Below are 13095 nucleotides of genomic sequence, written 5' to 3'. Positions count from 1 at the left end.
CTTCCATCACTCTCCCAGGCAGGACATTCCAATTCCTATCAACTCTTTGGGTAAAGAACTTTCTCCTAATCTTACTACCATCTCTCTTGCTGATAATCCTGAAGATGTATTCCCTAGTTATTCACACACCAATGATTGAAATATCATTGTTTACCCTGTCAAAATTGTTCAGAATTATGAACTCCTCTGTCAGGTCATCTCTTAATCTTCTCTAACACAAAGAATAAACCTAATCTCTCTCAATTTTCCTTTTCGCTGAAATCCATCATTCAGAGGTTTATTGTTGTAAATGTTCTTCCCTATCTATTTTGTAAGTGCATTTGATTCATTTTCAGAAGCTTTGATGTTGTGGTTATAATTCTTTATCTTGATGTGGCATGGAACAACAATTATCATTGGTTTTCACACATTCCTTCCCATCTGTACTCAACCAAAGAATATTTGATCAGTAACTTCAAGTCTCTATTGTTTCCTTTATCTCCCTAACAGTTAGTCTAGTGGTGATTATATTCCTGTGTCGGGACAAGTGTGGTCTTTCTAAATGCAGCACTTGCTATCTGGTAGCCATGGCAGCGTCTGACCTACTGTTCATTTTCTTTGAAATCATAATTAGTTGGTTTCGCTACTATTATTATCCACAATGTTTCTTGGACATCGTTCCTGTTTGCCGTGTTACCTATGCCCTGAACTTCATAGCAACTGATTGTTCTGTCTGGTTCACTGTCGCTTTTTCTTTTGATCGATTTGTCGCCATTTGTTTTCATCAGATGAAAACCACGTATTGCACAGAGAAAACTGCAATGAGAGTTCTAGCAACAATGTGCATTTTCTTTTCTTTGAAGAACATTCCCAACTATTTTCGATATGAACCTCTAACAATAATCAACAATGTTCCATGGTATTGTTATTCCAGCGATAGTTATTATAATGACCCTTGATGGGCAAGTTTTAAATACTTTGAATATTTTTTAACACCATTGCTCCCATTCACTTTTATTCTTTTTATTAACATTCTGACTGTCAGACATATCCTTGAGGCCATTAAAGTACGTAAGGAACTGAGGGGTCAAAGAAAAACAGAGAATGAACCAGAGGTAGACAACAGACGCAATTCTGTCTTTTTACTCTTTGCTATATCCACCAGTTTTATCCTTCTCTGGTCGATGTATGTTACATATGCATTTAATGCTGGTTTTTCCTTGAATTGGGATGATTTTTATCTCTTTGAACAAGTTGCATATATGCTGCGGAGCTTAAGTTGCTGCACAAATGCATGTATTTATGTGATGACACAGAAAAAATTCAGAGAGCAATTAAAGTATGTCATGAATTATCCAGTGATAAAAATAATTCAATTGATGAATGAATCCAAGTAACTGAGAGCCGATAATGGAACAAGGAGTCAACGTGAGGAAGGGACCAAAAAGAGGAAATGGATCGGCAACATGATAACACTCCTTTTCGAATGGGCAAGGAATGACCCGAAGATGCAACAAGAAAAAGACTGGGGGCAAAGTAAAGTGCTGTTAGCAATGAGCAACAGTTCGAAGAAAGTTGAACAAAAAAAAAACACAACTGAAAGAGAAATTAGATGAGCCTGAGAAAAGAAATTCATTCCAAATAATTTCTCCTCAGACAGTGAACCAATACCAATCAAAAATCTGAAGGACAGTCTCATCATTCACTGCATGCCAACTTGGGAACAGCAACGATAGGCTCCTGTGAACTCCTGCTCATGGAATTCTCCGATACACACATCTGGACACAATTTAAAATTGAAAAGTTTCCTATTTTAAAGATTAAATAACAAACTGTGAAAGAAATCGATGTACTTTGGTTATAAGCGTTTTTTTTCAGTAAGACTGTGTGTTTCCATTCAGTTCCCCCCCGGCCTGATGCTGACATCACTTCCTTTTGTCATTCATTTCTTTCCCCGAATCAGCTGCTGTGTTGATCGGGAGAATACAAGCTCCAACCAGAGAGCTCAGTTACAGATGAGATCCCATGCTCGGGAATGGGGTCGGATATCGTGGATGAGCCAACATCCTCAGTGCTTCCATGGAAATGTTTTGTGGCTCTCAGTGAGCTCGATGGAGTCAATGAGAACTTCTCTGATTTCTGTTCGCATGTGGCTTCCGAATTGAGCCTGAGACCAATTCAAACACATGTCCACATCATCACCAAGAGTCATTGTTTCCATCTGTGAAATGGCTCCTACATCCATCCCTGCCTCAGATCTTATTTGGCAAATCACTCATTCATTGCATTGTGACCTCGGGACCCTCGTGTCCAGCACCATTTCGCTCTGAAAGCAGATTATTAACTCCACACATTTGCTTTATCCAGATTTCTTCCTCTATTCTGATTTGCTTTCATAACAAATCCCATTTTCTCGTCATCCAGTTAACGTAATAACCGACACAGGCATATTGTCCTCCAAATTATCAATGTTGAATTCTCATCTGTCTTGCTTGGATTGGTGTGACTCGTGTTATAAACTCGATCTGAAAGTGTAAGATATTCAGCTGTGATATAAATGTTACCAGCTGGTGAAATGTTAGATGAAATTACCGATTTCATTGAATTAAGTCAAATGAAATGGAAGGGAAGCATTCCAGAAACAAAAGTACATTTGACAATTGGGAACAATCCTGTGTTGCTGAACTGTCTCAACGCCTGGACTCCATCTCTACTCCTTCCGATTAAAGAGCTCCTTCTTTTTAAAATGCTCCTTAAAATCTTCCTTATGCACAAGTTATTGTCATCTGACCTACTATCACCTGCTATGGATCAACATTAACTCTATTTAGTTTGGCATGATAAAAAGGTCTTTTTAAGTATGTTTATGCAGTGATAGAATTGTACAGAATGGAAATAGACCCTTCAGTATGACTCATCTATGCCAATCAGAAATCCAATATTAATCTAGTCCCATATGCCAGCATTTGGCACTTATCGCTCTGAAACTGTCCTGTTTACGTACCTTTCTGGATGCTTTATAAATATCGTAATTGCACCTACTCCGCCACATGCTCTGGCATTTCATTCCAAACTTGCATCACCCTCAGGGTGCAAAAGTTGCCCCTTTGTTCTCTTTTAAATATTTTCTCCCTCACCTTAAACTTATGTCCTCTAGTTTTAGAATCCCCTGCGCTGGACGAAGACCTACACAATTTACCCAATCCATGTCCCTCATGATCTTATAAACCTCCAGACAGTCACAACTCAGACACTCCAGTGAAAATTAGCCCAGCCCATTCAGCTTCTCCCTATAGCTCAAACTATCCAAACGTGGAAATTCCTTATCAATATTTTCTGAACACTTTCAAGTCACGCATCTTTTCCAAAGCAGGGAGACCAGAATTGAATACATTTGTCATTAACTATCAAGCAGCACCTGCTTATCAATAACCTGCTCAGTGACATTCTGTTTGGGTGCTGCTGGAGCCATTGAGCTCCTGAATTCATTACAGCCTTGGTTCAAACATGGACAAAATAACTCCATTCCAGAGGAACATCAAGGCTGCTTTTGACCAAGTGTAACGTCAAGGATCCCGAGCAAAACTGAAATCAATGGGTACCAGGGGGCAATCTCCCCGGTAGTCAGAGTCATAGCTGACACATGGGAAAATGGTAATGTTAGTTGGAGGTGAGTCAACTCAGCTCCAGGCTATCCCCTGCAGAAATTCCTAGACCCAAACACCTTCAGCTGCTTCATCAATGACCTTCCCTCCATCATAAGGTGAGGAATAGGTATGTTCACCAATGATTGCACAATGTTCAACACTATTTACGACTCCTCAGACACAGACATTCCACATTGTATAAAAAGCTTACCTTGTGAATCTGCAGCAGGTGCGGTGACAGCGAAGACCAGGGGCTGCTGGGCATTAAATAAATTCTGTAAAAACTTACCTCATGAACAGGTAGAGTTCATGCTGAACAGGAAGAAAATGGGATGGCTCAATAAGTGAGATTATACATTTGGGTGGTTGCTTAACTAGAAACATAGAGTCATAGTCATAGAGATGGACAGCATGGAAACAGACCCTTTGGTCCAACTTGTCCATGCAGACCAGATATCGCAATCCAATCTCATCCCACCTGCCAGCACCCAGCCCATGTCCCTCCAAACCCTTCCTATTCATATACCCATCCAAATGCCTCTTAAATGTTGCAATTGTACCAGCCTCCACCACTTCCTCTGGCAGCTCATTCCATACACGTACCACCACAATCGCAAAAACGTTGTCCCTTACGGCTCTTTTATATCTTTTCCACTCTCACCCTAAAACTATGCCCTCTAGTTCTGGACTCCCCAGCCCCATGGTAAAGACTTTGCCTATTTACCCTATCCATGCCCCTCATAATTTTGAAAACCTCTACATGGGCACCCCTCAGCCTCCGACGCTCCAGTGAAAACAGCCCCAGCCTGTTTAGCCTCTCCTTGTATCTCAATCCTCCAACCCTGGCACCATCCTTGTAAATCTTTTCTGAACCCTTTCAAGTTTCACAACATCTTTCCGATAGGAAGGAGACCAGAATTGCACACAATATTCCAACAGTGACCTAATCAATGTCCTGTACAGCCACAACATGACCTCCCAATTCCAGTACTGGTCTCCCATCCTACTCCTCCTCAAAACAGAAAAAGTATTGTGCACCGATTTGGTAAGGTTATTAGTTTTATTTTTGAATAGTCTCTTTGGGAATTTAGAATGGTGGGAATGGAGGTCAGGGCAGCTGAATGCTCCCCCTCCAGAATGTGAGAGATAAGGGTCACCATGAGTATCCCTGCTGACTGCATCTACAGGAAGTGCACCCTACTCCAGCTTTTCAGAAACCGCATTAGATTAGATGACAGTGTGGAAACAGGCCCTTCAGCCCAACAAGTCCACACCGACCCACCAATACGCACCCACGCAGACCCATTCCCCTACACCTAACACTACGGGCAATTTAGCATGGCCAATTCACCTAACCTCCACATTTTTGGACTGTGGGAGGAAACCGGAGCACCCGGAGGAAACCCACGCAGACACGGGGAGGATGTGCAAACTCCACACAGTCAGTCACCTGAGGCGGGAATTGAACCGGGGTCTCTGGCGCTGTGAGGCAGCAGTGCTAACCACTGTGCCACCGTGTCACCCACAGAACCTGACCATGATATTTGCATGATAACATGGCTTTTACCGATTAATATTTGGAATCATTTTACTATGTGTGAAGTATCTCAGATTAGATTACTAACAGTGTGGAAACAGGCCCTTCAGCCCAACAAGTCCACACCAACTCACAATCCATCCATACCACTACATTTACCCCTTCACCTAACACTACGGCCAATTCACCTGACCTGCACATCTTTGGACTGTGGGAGGAAACCACTGTGCCACCATGTCGCCGAGTTAGGGAACTGAAGCTTGAGCTAGATGAAATTCAGATCATTTGGGAGGCTGAGGGGGTTATTGAGAGGAGTTACAGGGAAGGTAGTCACATCTCAGATACAGGAAAAAGGTAGATGGGTTACAGTCAGGGGATGGAAAGGGAACAGGTAGACAGTGAAGTGATCCACTGTGGTTGGTTCTTTCAATAACAAGTATACTGTTTTGGATACTGTTGATGGGGAATGAATTAGCACGTGTAAGCCATGGGGCACAGGTCTCTGGCACAGAGTCTGTCCCTGTTGCTCAGAAATGAAGGGGGAAGAGGAGCAGAACATCAATCATTGGGGACTCCATCGTTAGGGGGAACAGATAGGATGTTCTGTGGGAACGAGAGAGACTCATGTTTGATGTGTTGCCTCCCAGGTGCCAATGTTTGTGATGTACAGTATCATGGTTTTGGGATCCTAAACAGGGGGGTGGATGTGGAGCAGTTCCAAGTCGTGGCACATGTAGGCACCAACAACATTAGTGAGAAACAGAATGGGGATGTAATGGAGAAATTCAAGAAGCTAGTGTGGAAGCTGAGAGCTAGAACAAACAGAGTTGTTATCTCTGGTTTGTTACTCGTGCTGAAAATGTGTTGCTTGAAAAGCGCAGCAGGTCAGGCAGCATCCAAGGAGCAGGAGAATTGACGTTTCGTGCATGAGCCTCATTCAGGAATGAGGAAAGTGTGCCCAGTAGGCTAAGATAAAAGGTAGGGAGGAGGGACTTGGGGGAAGGGCGTTGGAAATGCAATAGGTGGAAGGAGATTAAGGTGAGGGTGATAGGCCAGAGTGGGGGTGGGGGCGGAGAGGTCAGGAAGAAGATTGCAGGTTAGGAAGGTGGTGCTGAGTTCAAGGGTTGGGACTGAGACAAGGTGGGGGTAGGGGAAATGAGGAAACTGGAGCAATCTGAGTTCATCCCTTGTGGTTGGATGGTTCCTAGGAGGAAGATGAGGCGCTCTTCCTCCAGCCGTTGTGTTGCTATGGTCTGGTGATGGAGGAGTCCAAGAACCTGCATGTCCTTGGTGGAGTGGGAGGGGGAGTTGAAGTGTTGAGCCACAGGGTGGTTGGGTTCGTTGGTCCGGGTGTCCCGGAGGTGTTCTCTGAAACGTTCCGCAAGTAGGCGGCCTGTCTCCCCAATTTAAAGGAGGCCACATTGGGTGCAGCGGATGCAGTAAATGATGTGTGTGGAGGTGCAGATGAATTTGTGGTGGATATGGAAGGATCCCTTTGGGCCTTGGAGGGAAGTGAGGGGGGAGGTGTGGGCGCAGGTTTTGCATTTCTTGCGTTTGCAGGGGAAGGTCCCGGGAGTGGAGGTTGGGTTGGTTGGGGGTGTGGATCTGACGAGGGAGTCACGGAGGGAGTGGTCTTTTTGGAATGCTGATAGGAGAGGGGAGGGAAATATATCCCTAGTGGTGGGGTCTGTTTGGAGGTGGCGGAAATGACAACGGATGATATGATGTATATGGAGGTTGGTGGGGTTGTAGGTGAGGACCAGTGGGGTTCTGTCCTGGTGGCGATTGGAGGGGCAGGGTTCAAGGGCGGAGGAGATGCAGTGGAGAGCATCGTCGATCACTTCTGGGGGGAAATTGCAGTCTTTGAAGAAGGAGGCCATCTGCGTTGTTCGGTATTGGAACTGGTCCTCCTGGGAACAGATGCAGCGGAGACGAAGGAATTGGGAATATGGGATGGTCTGAACGTAGTCCAGAGTCCGTGCGGGGTCAGTCGGTTCCGTAGGCAGGTGCTGAGGAAGGAGATGTGGCTGTGGTAGCGAGTCTGTTTGAGGACGTGGCTGAAGAGCTTCAGGGTAGAGGAGATGACTTGGGGGTCTGAACGTAGTCCGGAGTCCGTGCGGGGGTCAGTAACTGAACGTAGTCCGGCGGCCGTGCGGGGTCAGTAACTGAACATAGTCTGGAGTCCGTGCGGGGTCATTAAACCTTTGTTACTCGTGCCACATGTTTACAAGGCGAGGAATAGAGAGAGAGAGAGAGAGAGAGAGAGACAGAGAGAGGAGTTGAACACATGGCGACAGGGATGGTGCAGGAGGGAGGAATTCATATACCTGAATAATTGGGGCTCATTCTGCGGTAGGTGGGACCTCTACAAACAGAATGGTCTACACCTGAACCAGGACAGTAACAATATCCGAGGGTTTTTTTGTCAATGCTCTTTGGCAGGATTTAAACTAATTCATCAGGGGAATAGGAACTAGAATTGTAGCTCCAGTGTCCAGGAGGTTGAGAGTACTGAGGTCATAAATAAAGTTTCAGGAGTGTAGCGGCAGGCAGGAAGGTGCTTTGAAGTGTGTCTACTTCAACACCAGAATTATCCAGAAAGAGGTGGGTGAACATGCAGCATGGATTGGTACCTGGGACTTTAACTTTGTGGCTATTTTGGAGACATGGATGGAGTAGGGACAGAAATGGTTGTTGCAGATTTCGGGGTTTAGATATTTCAGTAAGAACAGGGAAGGTTATAAACGAGAGGGAGGCATGGCATTTTTAGTCAAGGGCAGAATGACAGTGGCAGAAAGGATGTTTGATGAGGACTCATCTACTAAGGTAGTATGGACTGAGGTTAGTTACAAGGAAGAAGAGGTCATCCTGTTGGGTGTTTTCTGTATGCCTCCAAATATTTACAGAGATGTAGAGGAAAGGATTGCAAAGATGATTCTAGATAGGAGTGAAAGTCACGGGGTATTTGTTAAGGGGGCTTTAACATTCCAAATATTGCTTCAAAATGCTGTAGTTTGAGAAACTTCGATAGATCAGTTTTGTCCAATGTGTGCAGGAGGGTTTCCTGACACAGTATGTAAACAGGCCAACAAAGAGGCGATGCCACATTGGATTTGGTACTGGGTAATGAACCAAGCCAGATGTTAGTTTTGGAGGTAGGTGAGCACTTTGGTGATAGTGACCGCAATTTGGTTATGTTTACTTTAGCGATAGATAGGCACAGGTATACACCACAGAGAAAGAGTTACAACTGGGGCAAAGGTTTTTATGATGCGATTAGGCAACAGTTAGAATCCATAGGATGGGAAAGGAAATTGAGGGGATAAGCACAATTGAAATGTCGAGCTTGTTCAAGGGAGAGCTACTGCTGTCCTTGATAAGTATGTACCTGTCAGGCAGGGAGGAGGTTGTCAAGCGAGGTAACTGTGGTTTATTCAAGAAGTTGAATCTCTTTTCAAGGGAAGGAGGAGGCTTATGAAAAGAAGAGATGTGAAAGCTCAGTTTGGGTGATTGAGAGTTACAAGTTAGCCAGAAAGAACCTAAAGTGAGAGCTCAGAAGAGCCAGGTCATGAGAAGTCTTTGGTAGCTAGGATCAAGGAAAACCCTAAAGCTTTCGTGAGGTATGTCAGGAATAAAAGAATGACCAGAGTAAGACTAAGGCCTGTCAAGGACAACACTGGGAAGTTAAGTGTGGGGCCCAAAGAGACAGGAGAGGCACTAAATTAATAATTTTCATCAGTATTCACACAGGAAAAGGACAATGTTGTCAAGGAGAATACTGAGATACAGGCTCTTAGACTAGATGGGATTGAGGTTCAGAAGGTGGTGTTAGGAATTCTGGAAATTGTGAAAATAGGTAAGTCCCCTGGGCCAGATGGGATTCTCTGAGAAGCTATGCAGAAGATTTCAGAGCCTTTGGCTTTGATCTTTTTGTCACCATTCTCTACAGGAATAGTTCCAGAAGACTGGATGATAGCATATGTTGTCCCCTTGTTCAATAAGGGGGGGTAGAGTCAACCCTAAAAGTTATAGACCAATGAGCCTTACTTTGGTTGTGGGTAAGGATTATAAGAGATAACATATATAATCATCTAGAAAGGAATAATTTGATTGAAGATCACCAACACAGTTTTGTGAAGGGTAAATCTTCTTTGTGACTTCTTCAAAAGACTCAGTCAAGTTATTGAGACATGGCTTCCTTTGCACAAAACCATATTGACTATCCCTAATCAATCCTTGTCTTTACAAATATGTATAAATCCTATCTGGCAGAATCCCCTCTGACAACTTATCTACCACAGATGTCAGGCTCACTGGTCAATAGTCCCCTACATTTTCGTTACCATTTCCTTAAATAATTGCACAACATTAGCCACCCTCTAGTCTTCCGGTACCAGACCCGTGGTTATTGATGATATAAATATCTCAGTAAGAGGCCCAGCAATTCCCTAACTTCCTGCAAAGTTCTGCGATCTACCTGATCAGGCCCTGCGGATTTATCCATCATTAGATATTTTAAGATGCCCAGCACCTCCTCTCTGGAAGATGGAAACTTTTTTCAAGATATCACTACACATTTCTCCAAGCTCTCTAGCTTTTCTATCCTTCTCCACAGTTTGAGAATGATGTTGTGTTAAAGTGTGCAGTGATGGTGGTATCCTAGTGAGTGTAGCTGCATTCTAAGCAGGTGGCCTGGGTTGGATTCCTGGCAATTGCCTATTGAGATTTTTATATTGACCAAACGGAAAACTCAAAGCGAAAATGAATTTGATCAGTTTGAAAATACATGTCACTTTCATTCCATATGTCTATCCAATGACTATTTAAATGCCCTTAAAGCTGGTGAGTCTAATACTGTTGAAAGCTGGCTGTTCCATGCCCTAATACTCTCTGAGTAAAGAAACTACCTCTAACATCTGTCCTAGATCTATCAGCCCTCAATTGAAAGCTATGTCCCCTCGTGCTAGCCATCAACATCAAAGGAAAAAGGCTGTCACAATCCACCTGATCTAACCCTCTGATTATCTTATATGTCTCAATTAAGTCACCTCTCAATATTCTTCTCTCTAATGAAAACAGCCTCAAGTCATTCAGCCTTTCAAGGAACAAAGAAAATTTACAGCCCAGGAACAGGCCCTTCAGCCCTCCAAGCCTGAGAAGATCCAAATGTACTGTCTAAACCTGTCGGTCAATTCCGAAGTATCTCTCTCCCTCTGCTCCCCACCTACTCATGCATCTGCCCAGTCACATCTTAACTGAATCTACCGTGCCTGCCTCTACCACCTCTGCTGGAAACACATTCCAAACACCCACCACCCTGTGTGAAGTTATCCCCTTAGACTTTCCACCTCTCACTTTGAAAGCATGACCTCTTGATATTGAATTCTTCACCCTGGGAGAAAACTTGTCTCTATCCACCCTGCCTGTACCCTTCATGATTTTGTAAACCTCAAATCAGGTTCCCCCCTCAATCTCCTTTATTCGAGTGAAACTAAACCTAACCTACTGAACCTCTCTTCATAGCTAGCACCTTCCATACCAGGCAACATCCTTGTAAACATTCTCTGCACCCTCTCCAAAGTGTCCACATCCTTTGGTAATGTGGTGCCCAGAACTCTACACAGTATTCTAAATGCAGCTGAACCAATGTCTTGTAAAAAGACCTTTCCTCAAGACCTTCCTTCCATACCAGGCAACATCCTAGTAAATGTCTTCTGAACCCTTTCCAATGCTTACACATCCTTCTTACAATGTGGTGACCAGAACTGTACACAATATTCTAAGTGTGGCCGCACCAGAGTTTTTTATAGATGCAGCATGACCTCATAGCTTTGAAACTCAATCCCTCTGTCGATAACAGCTAGCATACTGTGTGCCTTCTTAACAACCCTATCAACATGGGTGGCAACTTTCAAGGATCTGTGTACATAGACAATGAGATCTCTCTGCTTATCTATACTACCAAGAATCTTACCATTCACCCAGAACTCCGCATTCCTTTTGCTCTTTCCAAAGTGAATCATCTCACACGTTTCCATATTAAACTCCATTTGCCATCTCTCAACCCAGCTCTGCGGCATATCTATGTCTCTCTGTAACCTGCAACATCTTTCATCACTATCTACAACACCACCGATGTTAGAGTCATCCACAAATTTGCTAAGCCATCCTTCTACACCCTCATCCAGGTCATTTATAAAAAAGATAAACAGCAGTGGCCCGAAAACAGATCCTTGCTAATTTGGCTGTGAAATATATACAAGTTTTAGTTGCTGTTTTGACAACAATTCAAACTTAACCAATCAGTTTCAACTATGCCACAGAATGCAAAAACCCAATCAACTCTGAATTTATTGTTTTGCCAACATTGGAACAATGAGGCGATCTGATATTTGGCATACAAAAATGTGGATATTTTGAAAATTGCAGAAAGAGCAACTGCCATCGAGAGAGACCCAAGAAATTTGGTAACACTCACTATCAAAGGTACCTTTTCATATGAAACATACTCGCAGTAAAAAGGAAGACGACGACTATTGGAGATCATCAGCTGAAAGAAGACAGGCACCGAAGATGACAGCTGCTGTGTGATTTTGAAATTAAGTTGATGTAATTTTAATATGTGTCTTATTAGAACAGCACATTGTTGTAGAGTTGGAGGCAGATAATAAGCAGTTTGGGGGGGGGGGGGGTGCTGAGAGTTGTGCGTAGTTGTTGTTGAATGTTCACTTTTAGAGTTAAAAAATAAATTGATATTATTTTCTTGAAATCGTGGATTTTGGGAATTCTCTATCACTCATACCTTAACAGAGGTGAGCTTTTCTGGGTATTGGGTTTAATTAACAAAAAAGTGTTCACCACCATGTTGTAACAAGCGTCATACAATGGAAACACACCCTTCAGTCCAATGGGTCTATGCCAACCATAACCTCAAACTAAACAATCCCACCTGCCTGCACTTGACCCATATCCCTCCAAATATTATTCATGTACTTGGTTAAATGTCTTCTAAATGTTCTAACTATATGTGCATCCACCACTTCCTCTGGAAGTTCAATCCACACACGAACCACTCGACCTGTAAAAACATTGGCCTTCATGCCTTTTTGAAATCTTTCCCCTTTCACCTTAAAAATATGCCCCCTATCCTTGAAATTCCCCCAGTCTAGGGAAAGGACTCCCGCCATTCTCCTTATCAATACTCCTCATGATTTTTTATAACCTTTAGTAAGGTCACACAGAAACCTCCTATGCTCGAGGGAAAACGTTTTGGTCTATCCAGCCTCTCCTTATAACTCAGACCTTCCATTTCCAATGACATCCTAGTAAATTTCTTTTGAGCCCTCTCCAGCTTGATATTATTCTTCCTATAACTGGGCGACCAGAACTGGACACAATAACTGGACGCAGACCGCACAGAAGAGCCCCACCAATGTCCTTCACAATCTCAACATGGCATCCCAACTCCTACACTCCAAGCAATGAAGGCAAGGGTGTGAACGCCTATTTAACCAACCTATCTCTATGCTGAAATGCAATAACTTTATGAAATCTAGAAGTAACTCTTCAAATAAAACTGAATCTCAGGAGCAGCTGCAATATCTGCATTACTCTCAGTCCACCATTTTCAGTATTAAGGCATACTCCAATTAGATAATCTATTCCGCAGAACATCCAAGTTTACTTACATTTATGGTGGCACCGTAGAATAGAGGCCATGAATGAGCGGTGAGGGTTCCCCGCTGCCAACTCACTCCCCTCCCACCAACCAATTCTCCCAAAGGGAGCTGGCTTTGCAGAGGTCACCGTGCAGCCCAATGGCTGGAGCAGCTGCCCACATACACAGCCCGCACACCTCTAGCAACTGACCGCCATCCAGTCCAATACACCACCAATCCACCCTCTACTAACACTCCCTATCCCTCCATCCAC

Source organism: Chiloscyllium punctatum, chromosome 19, assembly GCF_047496795.1.
Source record: "Chiloscyllium punctatum isolate Juve2018m chromosome 19, sChiPun1.3, whole genome shotgun sequence".
NCBI classification, from domain to species: domain Eukaryota; kingdom Metazoa; phylum Chordata; class Chondrichthyes; order Orectolobiformes; family Hemiscylliidae; genus Chiloscyllium; species Chiloscyllium punctatum.
The sequence above is the reverse complement of the archived record's forward strand: the minus strand, read 5'-3'. Positions refer to the sequence as shown.